This window comes from Maniola hyperantus, chromosome Z, assembly GCF_902806685.2.
Source record: "Maniola hyperantus chromosome Z, iAphHyp1.2, whole genome shotgun sequence".
Classification (NCBI taxonomy): Eukaryota; Metazoa; Arthropoda; class Insecta; order Lepidoptera; family Nymphalidae; genus Maniola; species Maniola hyperantus.
The window spans coordinates 6,487,048-6,503,541 of NC_048564.1; the positions used below are offsets into that span (position 1 = coordinate 6,487,048).

At 36.2% G+C, this 16,494-nt stretch overlaps 1 protein-coding gene across 2 annotated transcripts in view; it reads left to right on the forward strand.

Annotated features, from left to right (window-relative positions):
* LOC117995703 (discoidin domain-containing receptor 2-like) overlaps positions 1-16,494 on the forward strand; it is a 214,913-nt gene that overhangs the window by 716 nt on the left and 197,703 nt on the right. The window lies entirely within an intron of this gene.

Sequence of the window (16,494 nt, forward strand, 5' to 3'; positions counted from 1 at the left end):
ATGGTGTTGTGGGAAAAACCATTTTCTAATGGTTTTGTCTGTACCTACTTTATATTATATTATTCATAATTTTTTTTCCACAATGCGGTGAAGTTTAACTGTGATAAAACTGTTTAATTTTTGTTATCAATGGCGATTTATAGGTATTTGCAACATGCTCTAAGACGTTGCATCAATTAATTCAATTATTGTATTTTAAACAAAATGAATGGTTAATGTAAACAGCTTTATTTCGTATACAAGTTTAATTTGATGCAAATACACAGGTCAAACATAAAAAATTGCCTCTGCTAACTTTTCGAGGAGATTTCAAAACAAGAAGCTTATAAATCTCGAAAGAATTGCAAACCACTTTGCACTTTAGCAAACTAGCCGCTTCGCTGGCGATTCCAGCAACTTTTTCTACAAATCGCTCTATAATTGTTTTTACTTAAACCAACTGGCTACAGATGCTGAAAAATGTCATGTTTTAATTTATTTACTTAATATTTTAAAATATTAAATATCGTAATTAGATATTTTATGAGCACTACCCTCGAAGTTAAAAACATAAAATTTTAGGAAGGTTGCATAATCGTTTTTTTTTTTGCGAATGCACTCCATCCCGCCCATATACACTCTTACTTATGTCCTTGTGCGCATATGCGTATGTAAATGTACGCTTATATGCGCACCTGCCCATGCGCAGTGCCTAACCACTCGTCACACACGTCATGCACACACTCCCTTCCGCATGCGCACCACCCCACACACGCATCCCTGTCTTAGTTTCATCTTAACCGCAAGTAGTACATGCTCACGCACTCACACTTATACACTTAACCCCACATACACACGCACACACAGATAAACCCACATACATATGCACACACACATGTACATACATTAATGCGTTTGTTAATGTACGCTTACATGCGCACCTGCAAATGCGCAGTGCCTAACCACTCGTCACACACGTCATGCACACACTCCCTTCCGCATGCGCACCACCCCACACACGCATCCCTGACTTGGTTTCATCTTAACCGCAAGTAGTACATGCTCACGCACTCACACTTATACACACAAACCCACATACACACGCACACACAGATATACCTACATACATATGCACACACACACGTTCATACATTAATGCGTATGTAAATGTACGCTTACATGCGCACCTGCCCATGCGCAGTGCCTAACCACTCATCACACACGTCATGCACACACTCCCTTCCGTATGCGCACCTCCCCACACACGCATCCCTGTCTTGGTTTCATCTTAACCGCAAGTTGCACATACACACGCACACACAGATATACCCACATACATATGCACACACACACGTTCATACATTAACATGTATACGTCAGTTGCAATGGTATTGGGACCTCTGTACTATGTTTGCTCATGCTCATGTTGCATCTACCCCTATGTGGATATTTGTGCTTGCATATCCTCACGTATCGTGATCCACACACATATATCGCACGCTATCCTCATGCATACGCAACATCGTGCAAAACCACGTACATACACAAATGCACTTGCATGCGTGCGCATGTCATTGTAGACACACCCAAAGGCGCGCGCACGCAATAGACCTACGCTTACATGCACAAGTCACCCTTGAATACCCACGTCCGATATGCATATATTCTCTGGGACACATCTATGTACATACGCCCACGTGCCGATGCCGCATGCGAAAGACTTAGTGCTTAAACACACATGTGTATGGCATGCAGCTATATAGCTATTATGATGTAGACATCCACTAAGAAAGGGTTTTTGAAAATCAATCCCTAAAGGAGTTAAATACGGGTTTGAAATTTGTGTAGAACACGCAAATGAAGTCGCGGGCATAAGCTAGTGTATACATATGTACATGCTCACACACACACACACCCTCATACACCCACACACACATACACACACACACACACACACAATCATACACATGTGTAGGCCCTTATTCCTGCATGTAATAAAAACTACTAAATTACCATCTGTAACTATTGCAACCATTCTGTTTATATTGGGTAGTATTAAACGTGGCAGCAAATACATTGTAATTCGGGTACTTGAAATAAAGATAATTAGGTTGACGACTAAGAAATAGTAACCCGTTATATTGTTAATATAACCCGTTAATAATGATTGTGGGTAACTTTTAAATTACCATCGAATGTGGCATCGAAAATTATTTATTAGCAACTGAATTAAATTAGGGTGGGGGGGGGGGGGGGGTTGGGGGAGATGGGTTTGTTGTGGGGGGAGGTGAGGGAAGATGGAGTAGATGTGGGGGGAGATGGGGTGGTTATGGGAGGAGGTAGGGGAGGTGGGAAGGTAGGGAGGTGGGGGAGGGGGTTGGGGAAGGTAGAGGAGATGGTTTAAATGACAAGGGAGGCTGGGGGAGGTGGTAGATATGAAGGAATAATGGGAAAATACCTCAAAATTGCTACGTTTTAATTATGTTCGCAAACATAACATACCATAGCGAACATAATTATTAAAAGTTATATTGAACTTAAGTGCCACATGAATAAATAAATAAATAAAAATATTTTCATTCAATTAAACTTTTACAAGTACTATTGAATCGTCAAATGCATCTTTTTCGGAATACCTTTCCTACTGAGAAGAACCAGCAAGATCCTCGGCAATTTCTTCTTCAAACTCAAATATTTAATGTTTTAATCTAACCTAACCTTGCGCTCCTATCGTGTTCTATCCGTTCTCCGTATCACAGTCCACATATAATACTGATCCAGTAGGAGGCTTCGGCTGTAGGTAATTACCAACCCAGGGCAAATGGGTAGCGTCTAGCGATTGTGGAACCGATCAGAGGTATAAAACTGCCACATCCCTTCTAGGCAGGCCCACTTTCATCTTCATACATCGTCACTCACAAAAATGTGATATCACAGTCACTAACTTAAGCCTGAATAATGAAAAAAAAAATATGACCCAAAGTAAATTATGGCTAAGTTGACAAAACAAAATTTATAAATTATGGCTAAGTTGACGAAAGAAAATTTATAACGCGTAAAGTTTAACTTATCACGCGCCATTTTAACTTTAAATGTGTCATTTTTTATGTCAAAAGTACGATTTTGGTCCTCATTTTAAAAGTGAATCCGTACTTTTGACATGACAGTTGACCTATAGAGTTCAAATTGCGCGTGAAAAGTCATTTTTACGGACTATATAAGACGAAAGTCCGTAGTAATAAGATCTTGATCAATTATTGGTATATTCTAAGTAGCATTGTCGCACACTTAATCGAGCAACTCCTTGTAGTTGCATAATACCGCCAAGTTTAAGCAACTTTTCAAAAGTTTGCGAACATCTGTAGCAAAGCTTTGAAATGGTCGGAAACATTTCTGCAATTAGTAGATTCAGGTATAAACTTCAATAATAATATGAGAGTTCTGTAACATATAAGGACCTGATAAATTTCACAACATACTTAGTACAAGTTAGAAAGACAATCATTAATTCAATACTTATAAATCTTTACTTGCATTAGAAACATGCTTGCAAACTTGCAGTGAGGTTGTATTATTTCCTTTTAAATTTAATTGAAATTGAGTAAATAGGTACCTTAGTATATAAAATCTGCATATACCTAGTTCACACTAATAAATTACATGAGGGATTAAACGTTAATTATAACAGCCTTTCAGCACGCGAAAGTTCATAAAGCGTATGTAGAACTACACATCGGTAGTTATAAAAGTCTGCAGATCACGCGATACTAATAAAACTTTTATAATCATGCCGATATATCCGCTCATAGCCGATTTATAGTTGGAAGAATCTAGAAAGTTCAGTCTACGCACAGTGCAGAAATCCTTTGTAGGGTCGAGTAAACGCTTTTATTACATGATTTCGAAAGAGTTTTCAGATTTGCCATTGTATAAATTTAAACACTGCTATTAAATAAATTGATGAATTTCTTAATGACAAGGTTGCAAAGAAACGGTCGTTTTTGCATTCAGCAGCCTACATGTTACACTGGTTACACTGATTATGTACATGCTGCAACAGTTTTTTAAGGGAAACTGCTGACGATCTTGCTGGCTCATCTCAGTAGAATCTACTTTCTGGACCGGTGGTAGAGTCTTGTCACATTATAAGTGACACAGGCATTGACTTATACATATATTACTTCCTATGGACAGGGCTATTGAACAAACAAAATGGCACTGACTCAGTGGTGCTTTAGCACCAATGCGACCTCAGTGACGTCTGGATTTCAAACGGGTCGTTCATTAGTATCTAAGAGGTGGCGCTATTTTATTTGGTTCTAAAACCGTAAAAAAACTGTTCGCTTGACCATATTATTATCTTGTCATTTATATCGATGGGCACAGGCATCAATTAAATTTACACACAAACACACAATTTACACAAAATGAGTAAATTCATTTAATTTAATTTCAATGCATTTCAAAGATTTTAATGTGAACAAATAGTATGTATGGATAGCCGCAATGTATGAAAATAATCAACTTAAAAGCCCCGAATTTTCAATCACTTTGAATGTTCGATCCGTCAGTGTCGTCAGGGTCGTCAGACCCATTGTCATGGAAATTGGCTTCGGAAAGGATGGGACTGGTCAAACAACAATGTCCTCTGAACTTAGCTGCAAAATTACTAGCCAAATCTGTACCTGGCCCGTCACCTTTTGTGTAACACACTTTCGTGTTTGATAGCAATTACTACCGCATGTAGGAACCGTGGCGGCTTTGTTGTAATCTTATATACATAGGTCTCATTTCATTAAAAACTATACTGAATGATGCCCGCGACTTCGTCGTCGGATAAAGGTTTCTAAAAATCCTGTGGGAACTCTTTGATTTTCCGGGATAAAAATTAGCCTATGTCCTTCCCCGGGATGCAAGCTATCTCTGTACCAAAATCGGTTGAATGGATGGGCCGTGAAAGGCTAGCAGAAAGACAGACTTTCGCATTTATAATATTAGTATGGATTAGATGATCCCCGCGTCTTCGTTCACCCGATTTTATTTTAAATTCCGTGCGAATTATTTAATTTTCTAGGATAAAAACTAGTGCAGGATGCAGGCTATCTCAGTACCAAATAAATGATGCTCTTGACTTTATCCACGTGGATTTAGATTTTTTAGGAATCCCGTGGGAACGTTTTATTTTTTTGCGACAAAAAGTAGTCTATCTATGTCCTATGCTGGGATACAAGCTATCTCTGTACCAAATTTTGTCTAAACGGTTATACAGATGGGCCGTGAAAAGCCATGAAAATACAGACACTTTCGTATTTATAATATTAGTATCGAAGTATGCTAGAAAAGTTTTGGTACCTTTGTAATAATACAGAAGCACAGTTTATATTTTTAAACTTTATAAAAATATGTAAGAAGGTATTTACTCAGACTCTGTTTAAATAGACTTTATGAGATCTATTTAAACAGAGTTAGAGTAAATAACTTTATAAAATAAGCAAGCAATTTAAACTTAAATAAAAATGCTTTTAAAATGAGAACTAAACTTATCTGGGAGTGCCACAGATAAAAAATAGGACATAGTTTTAGTAATCTCCCGATCTCTTGGCAGCCGAATGTAAGTCGATTCACGTAAAACACATTGAATTGAAAAATCGCATCCTTGCACGGTTCAGAGTATTAGAATATTACGGAAATGCCTCGTATAACACGATAGAATATATTTTTCAACGTTAGAGACATACGTGCCTGCATTGTTTGGTATAAAAATTATATAATTTTAGTAGTTGTTCCTCGTGGCATTGTCATTTATTACTTATTATACTTTTAATAAAAAAAGTTGGACCATGCATGTCCTTTATTAACACGTTATTTTTAATCAAAACATAATATTTTTGCACAATGGAATGTATTATACAGAGAAATCCTCGGTTAATAACAGCTGAGCATTATTTTAATATCTCTGCTCTGATTATGTGAATTAACGTTACTGTATTGTGTAAAATTACTATTTTAGCTTGCTCTTGATATCTTCTTCTTCTTTATATTTTATAAAACTAGTTTATGCCCGCGACTTCGTCCGCGTGGACTACACAAATTTTAAACCCCTATTTTACCCCTTAAGGGGTTGCATTTTGAAAAATCCTTTCATGCCAAATTTCAACGCGATCCGTCCAGTAGTCTGAGCTGTCCGTTGATAGATCAGTCAGACAGTCAGTCAGTCACCTTTTCTTTTTATATATATAGATGAATCGCTAAATGTATTGCTAATCGCAAAACTCGAGGACAGCTGAACCGATTTCGCTAATTCATTTTTTATAATATTCCTTGAAGTACGAGGATGGTTCTTACGGAGAGAAAAAATTAAAAAATTGTAAGTATTAAAAAACATAAAAAAACAAAGAATCTACGGTTAGGCGGTACGAAGTTCGCCGGGTCAGCTAGTATTATATATATTTCGCCGCGATTAATAGCCTCATCTGGTGACAGAAAGGCCGGCTCATTTTTTGCGCAAAGGACCAGTCTGGCTGTTTAACGCGGAAGTGCAGCCAGTATTCTTGGCACCATTCCACTTGGGCATGATTCGCAAAGTAATTAAATAGAGCTAGCTTTAAGTTTTTTGTAATCCATTCAATATTAATATTACAAATGCGAAAGTGTGTCTGTTAGCCTGTCTGTATGTCTGCCTTTATGACTCAACCGTTTAACCGATTTCGACGAAATTTGGTACAGAGATAGCGTGAATCCCGGGAAAGAACATAGGCAACTCTTTATGTATTCCAGAAAATCAAAGAGTTCCCAAAGGATTTTTAAAATCCTGTGTGCCTAATTGTTAAAACTTTAAACGGCTGAACAGCTGAGCCGATTTTGACAAAAGGCCCAGAGGTAGCTTGCATTCTAGAGACGGTCATAGAATCACCATCATGATCAATAGAATCATCCAGGATGTCCAGGGTACAGCGTGTAAATTTATTATTAGTCCCAAAGGCATAACTAGACAAATGCAGTCTGAACTACGCCACATCACCTTTAATAATTTAAGTATCAGAGTATGAGGAAAAATAAAACGACTAGAAAAATGTTTGACTTGACATTTCCACTTATTAAGAGAAAAAAGAGAGAAATGAGAGAAATTCTCCGCTAACAAGCTCTTTTCCAACATTCATAGACGACATTACACTGCACAAAATTACCAATTCCACCTAGATCCAGTTATGAAAGCAGACCGCAGTATAATACACGATGAATAAGGTCATTTAAAACGAGATTTACCTCGTTCCAACATTCGTGAGTCAATTTTGCATTATCGGGTATACCCACATTACCTAAATATATAAAACTAGCTTATGCTCGCGACTTCGTCCGCGTGGACTACAAAATTTCAAAACCCTATTTCACCCCCTTAGGAGTTGAATTTTCAAAAATCCTTTCTTAGCGGATGCCTACGTCATAATAGCTATCTGCATGCCAAATTTCAGCCCGATCCGTCCAGTAGTTTGAGCTGTGCGTTGATAGATCAGTCAGTCAGTCAGTCAGTCAGTCAGTCAGTCACCTTTCCCTTTTATATATATATAAAATAAAAAGCTGACTGACTGACCTATCAACGCACAGCACAAACTACCGGACGAATCGAGCTGAAATTTGGCATGTAGATAGCTTTTATGACGTAGTCGTCCCCTAAGAAGGGATTTTTGAAAATTCAAACCCTAACAGGGCAAAATCGGGGTTCAAAATTTGTGTAGTCCACGCAGACTAAGATGCGGGAATAAGCTTGTTCTCAATAAGATTACAAAAAACCGGCCAAGTGCGAATCAGACTCGTGCACTGAGGGTTCCGTACTATATTTATTATACATATTTTATCGACATTTTGCACGATTATGGTAAATGTACATCATATTTTTTTTCAGTTTTATCATTCTCTTATTTTAGAAGTTACAGAGGGGGTGTGGGGGGGAGACACATTTTACCACTTTGGAAGTGTCTCTCGCGCAAACTATTCAGTTTAGAAAAAAATTCAAGGCCTATCCATAGATACCGCACACGTATGGGTTTGATAAAAAAAAAATTCTTAGTATGGGGAACCCCAAAATTTATTGTTTTTTTTTTCAATTTTTTTGTGAAAACCTTAATGCGTTTCACAGAATACATCTACTTACCAAGTTTCAACAGTATAGTTCTTATATTTTCGGAAAAAAGTGGCTGTGACATACGGACGGACAGACAGACATGACGAATCTATAAGGGTTCAGTTTTTTGCCATTTGGCTACGGAACCCTAAAAAATGATGTCTGCTATCTGTGATGCTGCAACAACGTACCAGCTTTTAGTAAGTCGCTTATACATACTTACGCATACTTTATATTATAAATGCGAGTGTGTCTGTTTGTTACCTTTTTACAGCCCATTTGAACCGATTTTGACGAAATTAATCATCATCATGATCAACTCATTGCCAGCTGACTACAGAGCACGGGTCTGTTCCTCTCAGAGTGAGAAGAGTTTTGGCCATGGTCTACCACGCTGGCCATGTGCGGATTGGTAGACTTCACACACCCTTGAGAAAATTATGGAGAAATCTCAGGCATGCAGGTTTCCTCACGATGTTTTCCTTCACCGTTAAAGCAAGTGTTTAATTACTTAAAACACACCTAACTCCGAAAAGTTAGAGGTGTTGAAAAGTTGGATTGAATCCCCAACCTCCGATTAGAAGGCGGACGTCCTAACCACTAAACTATCACAGCTTCGAATTAATACTGCACTAGCACGAAATTAATACTACAATGAAACTAGATAAAGAAGTGTAAGGCTAGGACTAGGACTAAGTAGGTATATTATGAGGAGTGAGAAGGATTTATCGATGAATATTCCTAGGACACAATATGAGAACTGGACAGTATCGACAAACTAGCTGAAGAAATGAGTCTTCAAAGTGAACAAGTGAACAAAAAGTACGAACAAAGCTGTTGGAAAAAAACAAATAGGTAAACCATTATTGAACACAACGTAAGTTATTGAACGAGCGCCGTAGTTCCGTACATTAGTTCCACTGAAAGAGAAAATAAAATAGAGGCATATTATTCTCACTACTAGCTGATGCCCGCGTCCGCGTGGAATTAGGTTTTCAAAATCCCGTGGGAACTCTATGATATTTCGGGATAAAAAGTAGCATGTGTCACTCTTCAGGTCTTTATTTATACCCATACAAAAAATCACGTCAATCCGTTGCACCGTTGCGACGTGATTGAAAGACAAACCAACAAACCAACAAACAAAGAAACCTTTGCATTTATAATATGGGTAGGTACTGATTTAGACGTGCAATGAATCATGACAGGTAATAAAATAATGGTATATTTTATTCGTTTTGTGATGAGCACTGTGTCTTATAGGTTGAAGGTCCCGGGTTTGATTTCCGGCCGGGGCAATTCGGAAATTTATAATATCTAAATGGTCTCTGGTCTGGTCTGGTGGAAGACTTCAGCCGTGGCTAGTTACCACCCTTCCGCCAAAGCCGTGCCGCCAATCGATATAACATTTCTGTACGTTGCAGTATAGAAACCTATCAGGGGTATGGGTTGATTAAAGCGCTATAAGTATATGCACCCCGAGGACGCACAAGTCTATGTCCGTTATCGGGATGTAAACTGTCTCTTTACCAATTTTTTTGTCCCAGGAAATAAAATCAAAGAACTTTTTGTCCTAAAAAATCAAAGAGTTCCACGGGATTAGTCAAAATCTAAATCCATATGAACGAAGCCGCGGGCATTACTTATATATTTGGTACAAAGATAGCTTGTATCCCAGATAGGGTTTAACTTTTTATCACAAAAAAAATCAAATCCTTGTTCCTACGGGATTTAAAAAAAAACCTAAATCCACGTAAATGAAGTCGTGGACATCATCTGGTTTTACCATAATTATACACAACTAGCTGACCCGGCGAACTTCGTACCGCCTAACAGTCGATTATTTTTTAGGCAATTATTTAAATTTTTCTCTCCGTAAGAACTATATTTAAAAAAGAATTAGCGAAATCGGTTCAGCTATTCTCGAGATTTGCGCTTAGCAACACATTCAGCGATTCATTTTATATATAGAGATATCTTTTACCTGCAAGTAAATATTCAATTAATAAAGGCAACAAGCTGTTTTTCCAAACTTTGCTATTGAACAAAAATCCATTATTCTTGACGGAAAAGTCTAACGAAATGTGAAATTTCAATTACAATGTAAGATTTTTATTAAGCTATCGAAGCTTGGAAAATGCTCGAATATAGTTTGGAAACAAATAAACGACTTTCTCGGGGTTTTCTTTTTATACATAAAAGCGTCGAGTTGATTTATCGTCGGAGCTACGAGCGACCGCCGCGTCCCGCCGCGAATCTTGATCGACGGAGCATTTCAATTTATTTTATGAGTCGACACCTTTTGTATGCGCCTGTACTTAGCGAAATAGCCACCCCGTCAATCTAATGATCAATAATACCCTGAATGAATTATATTAATACCAAAGTTTTCAGATTTCTGTAGCTAGCATGTCAAATACCGACTCGTCTTAGCTATAACATCTAGGAGTCATGAGTTAATCCATATGAAAATAATATTGGCAGTGTCTGCACGACCACAAATGGTCGTTTAAAATAAAAACCGAAAGCATAGTCGGCCACTTTCATAAAAAATTAAATGTTATTTAAAAGTAGGTACAACACAGGATACAAAAATTATACAAAAGACTCGCCAAGGTCGTCGAAGTGCTATAAAAATGTCTTACAAACAACTTTTGGTGAAAGAACAGATGAAAACAGCGTGGGATAGTTCAAAAAGGAACAAACACAAAGCTTAACTAAACACCATTAAACACACATTCGGAAAACATAATGTTTTAGAATATTTTAATTAACTAATAATATATGTATAATGTCTTGTGATTTTATTAAATATTTTAGGTATTTTCCATTATTTAAAACTGAATGCTTTTAAGACACCTAGTTTGCTGTCGAACAGCGAGTGGAAAGGAAGAATGATGATGCATTTCTGTTTGCAGCTGCCTCTGTCTCGATATAAGTTCCTAAGTGATAATGGAGATTCCATTATATGAAACTAGGACCAAAATAGATGTGACTATAGTTATATTTTAAGCCAGCGTCTGCCTGCGACTTCGTCCACGTGTATTCAGTTTTATACAATCATAGCTATAATTAGCGCAAAAATGGTAGTTTTAGATGCAACATATCAGTACACTCGTATTTCAGGCCATAGCCAGATTCATAATCCTAGTAGGCCTCGAAGACGAGTTATGAACTGGGCCGTAGTTTCAATAGATCTTATAGCAGACCGGGCTAACTTGGTCATGTGGTCGGAGAAATGTGCCTTCTGTGGCGCCCCCTTTGAGTGGCACCCGCGTAGTTCTATTCTTATGAGAGAAAGAGATAGAGTTTTTAAGGCAAAAAGAGAGACGTTTATTTAGACCACAGCGCTAGTTGAACTTAACTACACTTAGTGCGTCATAACAAAAGTCGCTATTTATCTTCTCAGACCGCGTTTGGAACCCTCGTAGCTTTAGTTTTAAGTTTGCGTAATAATTATCACCACTATATCTTAGAAATCCAACATCTGACCATCAAAAAGAGTAATTTATTACCTATTTTGAATAAATTATTTGACTTTTGACTTCTGAACATCGTCGTTTCAGAGTGATCCTTCTCTATATGGAATGTATTTTGTGCTTCTAGGTCGTAGTGACCCTATGGCCAAGTGGCAATAGTAGTAATACTGCCCAATGCCAATAATAATAATACACAAAACAAAAACAAATATACTTACCGCGATATAAAAAGCTAAGTAAATTTTAAACTTAGGGGTGGAATGGAATTCCCAGAGCACGAAGTGCTCCCGGAACCGAAAAGGTAAATGGGATATAAAGGCGTATCAATATTGACTGCGTAAACTTCCACCTATGCTTGTTGTGGTTATATATTATAATTAATATATAATATATAATATATAATATTATAGTTAATATATAATATATAATATATAATATATAATATATAATATGTAGTACCTACCAGTCCTACTACACACAAACTGTTTAATCTGCCTCGTCGGTCAATGGCTAGAAAGCAGTGGCGTGCAGCTCATAGAGGCATAAACGCACAGCTTACCCTCATTGTAGTAAATCAATGCTTATTTTTTATTATAACCTGCCGTAAAATAAGTTCATACCTAAATGCATACCATGGCTTGAACTCTTGTGCACGCCACTGCTAGAAAGATAGATATATAGATAGAAAATCTGTATTGTACACAAACCAAGAAAAATACAAGGAAACTAAAAAGTCATAAGAAGAAGATTTTCCGGGATAAAAAATAGCCATGTACATTTCCGGAACGCAAGCTACATCTGTATTAAACATAAAAATTAGTTAAACGGATGGGCCTTTAAAACCCCGTGGAAAATCTTTGATTTTTTTTGGATAAAAATTACCCTATATCCGTCTCAGGAATGTAAGCTATTTTTGTACCAAGTTTCGTCAAAATCGGTTAAACGGATGACCCGTGAAATGATAGCAGACAGATAGAAATACAGACTCACTTTCGCATTCATACTATTAATTTGAATTATTTGTTTTATCTAATTAAACTAACCGATAGCCAGGCGCGGAAATGCAGCCAGTATTTTGACACCTTTCCACGTGGGCCTTCCAGTAATTAGATAAGGTAAGATTTAAGTTTTATTGTTATGTTTTCATTAAAAAAATGATTGTTAATCATATCATCAGCATTAGGTAGGTAGGTACAAGAATTTCAAATTCAATAAGTATGAACATTTTACCGCGTGCGGTTTAACTTTGCTTTATTGTGTGATAAGCATAAAAACGCTGGATATCAATTACTGAAACAAATTACTTAAGTAGTTTTTTTTTTTTTTTTTTTTGAATAAAGAAACTTTATTCTATAACTTTTTTTTTAATACAATAAAACTTAAAGCTAGCCTTATCTAATTACTATATAAATCATGACCGCGTGGAATGGTGCCAAGAATACTGGCTGCATTTCCGCGCTGGACAGCCAGGCTGATCCGCTGCGCAAAAAATGAGCCAGCCCTTCTGTCACCAGTTGAGGCTATTAATCGCGGTGAAATGTCTCGTAAAAAATTTTTAGCACTAAGACTCCATGGCCCCAGGGTCTCCACGGCAAACGGCACAAAAATGTAACTCTCTATAAGAGAGGAATACTTGCGCCGCTTGCCGTTTTCAGCTGTTTCTGCTGCGGCTCCCGGTCTTGATGCTTAAGTAGTTACTAAAACAATTCGGCTAATTTTAGTCAACAGTCAGAGAAGCATTTAAAGTAGGTATATTTTTGGAATTTCGCATGCAAAAAATCAAAATAACAGTACAAAAGTAACATAAATATAAAATATAGGGACGGAATTCCGCCGGGCCCGAAGCGCGCCGACCGAAAAGGTAAATGGGATATAAAGGCGTATCAATATTGACCGCGTAACTCCCGCCAGTGTTCAATGCTCATAGTATCACGTGGTATCATAATGTAGTACCGTGTTTTACTGCCATTCGTCACCTTACTACACTATTTTTTGTCTACTGTAATTTGTGAACTCTTTAGGCTTATACTCTACCATCATAATGTCATGATGTTGTTTGTAAAATTCTAAAGCCTCACACTTTCAATACTTTTTTGAAAAGCTATGATTTTCTAAAGCTCAAAGCTTTTAGTCTCGTAGATATTATGCTATTAAACCTGCTACGCCGTAGAAGGACACGGTTAATGTAAGCTCCAAATGCAGTAATTTATTGTTATTATATGCGATTTAGATAGTCAAAGTAGCTATTATTGACTTAGGTTCAAAGTGTATCGCAAACCGGCATGCAGTGATTGCTTTAATGACGTTTGCGTAGCCTAATGGTTCGCTCATTTACAGTCAGTAGACTGTCCTTATTAGCGCGGGACTTAATTGAGTCTTTATTCATCCTCTGAAGAAACTTTAGAACTGTCTGAAGAAGTTTTAATTGACTACATGGCACGAGATTTTAATTTATAGAGGCTGATTAAATTACGGGATAGAAATTACTAATGGCAATATTTTTGGACATTATAGTAATCTGAATTAGGAATTTAATATCACCCTGTGGATTTTACCACTAAACTTTTCAATTTAACTTTATTTATCATGCTTTCTGTAGAACAATAAATAGTTTATACTATACAACGTAAATTAGAAATTCTCTTCTAAACTTTTGAGTAGATTTTGTTTCGGTTTGCATCATTATTACCAATTTTGAGTGAGTCAGTGCTTCATAAGCGAAGATTTTATTATGTCCTTCCTTTTACCACTTTTCAACCTTAATTTTTGTGATTGAGGAATCTAAAAGATTGAGGAATCTAAGAGTCAGTAACATAATCTATTTTAGTAATTTTTTAACAATAATAAAGCCGTATAGATATATACACTGCTTTTTTCATACCAGCCAACATGGCTGTTGGTTATTATTATTTCTACAAGTGCCAATAACAACTGCATAAAGTTCAAATTGGATAAACATTACTCTAACGTATATAATAAAATACAACAGACACCGAAACATTATTTTAAAGAAATTATATAGGTACAGTGTGTTTTTAATCTGCGACAGTATGGGGAAATCCAAAAACATAGGAGTTACAGGGAAACTGGTTTAGGAAAGTTCTTCTAGGAGTTCTTTTTGTTGTCAAAACAATTTTAGCACAGTCAATTTTTGGTCAAGCGTGAGTAGGCCATAAAAATCAATGAAATTGACAATTTTTTTTTAAATGCCGAACGACTCAGTTTCATGTAAGGCTAATTTTCATAGTATTGACCAAATTTGACCAACTTCTCCTGTCACGATTTTTTCTGTCGATCCTTACATGAAATTGAGTTCATCGGCATTAAAAAAATGATAGTCAATTCAATTGTTTTTTATGGACAACTCACGATTGACAAAAAAATTGACTATGCAATGCTTATGTTTTCACAAAAAGAGAGCTGAAGTTTCTTAAGACAGTTTCCCTGTATCTCCTATGGTTTTTGATTTCCATATACTGTCCCAGTTAAAAAAAACACACTGTACATATTATGATTACTACGTAATATTTGTATTATGTAATTTTAAGATTTTTTCGTAATATTAAAAAGGGACAACGGAGATTGTTCACTTTATACCTAAATATTGTATTTCAAAGAGAATGTTTTGCCAAAAATATATCTCATTTAATTTCATCCCCATAATCCGTCCTTTATCGAACAAGTTTTAATAGACCGCAATGCGGGAAAAATGTAATGAATTGTTTTTATAATAATATTGACTTGGGAAAACTCGCCTAACTAAATTGCTCCATACCTTTGGAACCCCATTCTCGAAGCTTTTGTTTGAAGAGCAAAATCTTAATATACATATAATTCACAAAAAATATGTTTCTACTTAAGTCCGTTATAGACTTTGAAACCATCCAATCGATGTACCTCAAACACAAAGAAATACAATGCTCAAACTGGTTTAGTTAGAAAGGCAATAATGCGAAGATGATTTTAGAGCAATACAAAATGCATTAGGCAATTTTTAGGGTAGTAGCCATACGTCGTGCATCTGCTAGTAATCCATATTAATATTGTGAATCCAAAAGTCTCTGTTAATGCTACAAGTAGGTACTGAAACGGTTTCAACGAAATCAATTAACACAGAAATAACAGACAAAAACTTCTCACGAGATTTTATAAAGAACAAACCTCATTACGTGCAGACAAAAACGGGCAAGCGTTGCTTTATTTTACTTTATATTAATTTCTTATAATATAATCGAGAAAAGAAAAGTCTAAATCTACTTGTGTAAAGCTACTTTATCACGCTATTTTAGGCTATAACATATAATATATGTTTATGATATAGGTATAAAATAAAAATAAAGATAAAAAGCCTTTTATTCATCCTTAATAAATTTTTAAGCAATTATAAATTATTAAACAAGCAATTGGTTGACAAATTTTCAACATGATATGTATATCCAATTTTATTTCTCTCGAGTGAAATGGGGTGGATAGCTCTAACTACAATAATTACAGTCTATTGCAATAGTACACAACTTAAATACTTCTAAAGATAAATCAAAATACTTAGATTCGATTTGCAAACAAAAAACATAGTTTCGACTTTTCTTTTCCAAGTGGATGATTTAAGGTGCACACTGCACAGGCAATTAAAATCCCGCAATTCCAGGCAATTTAGTTAACTATGACGTCACAGCCATATGAAGCAATTTACGGCAATACCCAGCTATAAGTCCGTAAAACTTTTAGCAATGTTATGCCAAATAATACGGTATTTGACAACTAGTCAAATCAGTAACTTTTTATCAAACGTCAAAACGCGCGCTTAGTATGCGAGATTCAAATAAATACCGGCATGTGACGTAACAATCATTTGACGTGCTTTTTTAGTTTAATCGATAATTTAAAATGGTTATTACACTTAAAATTAACAAA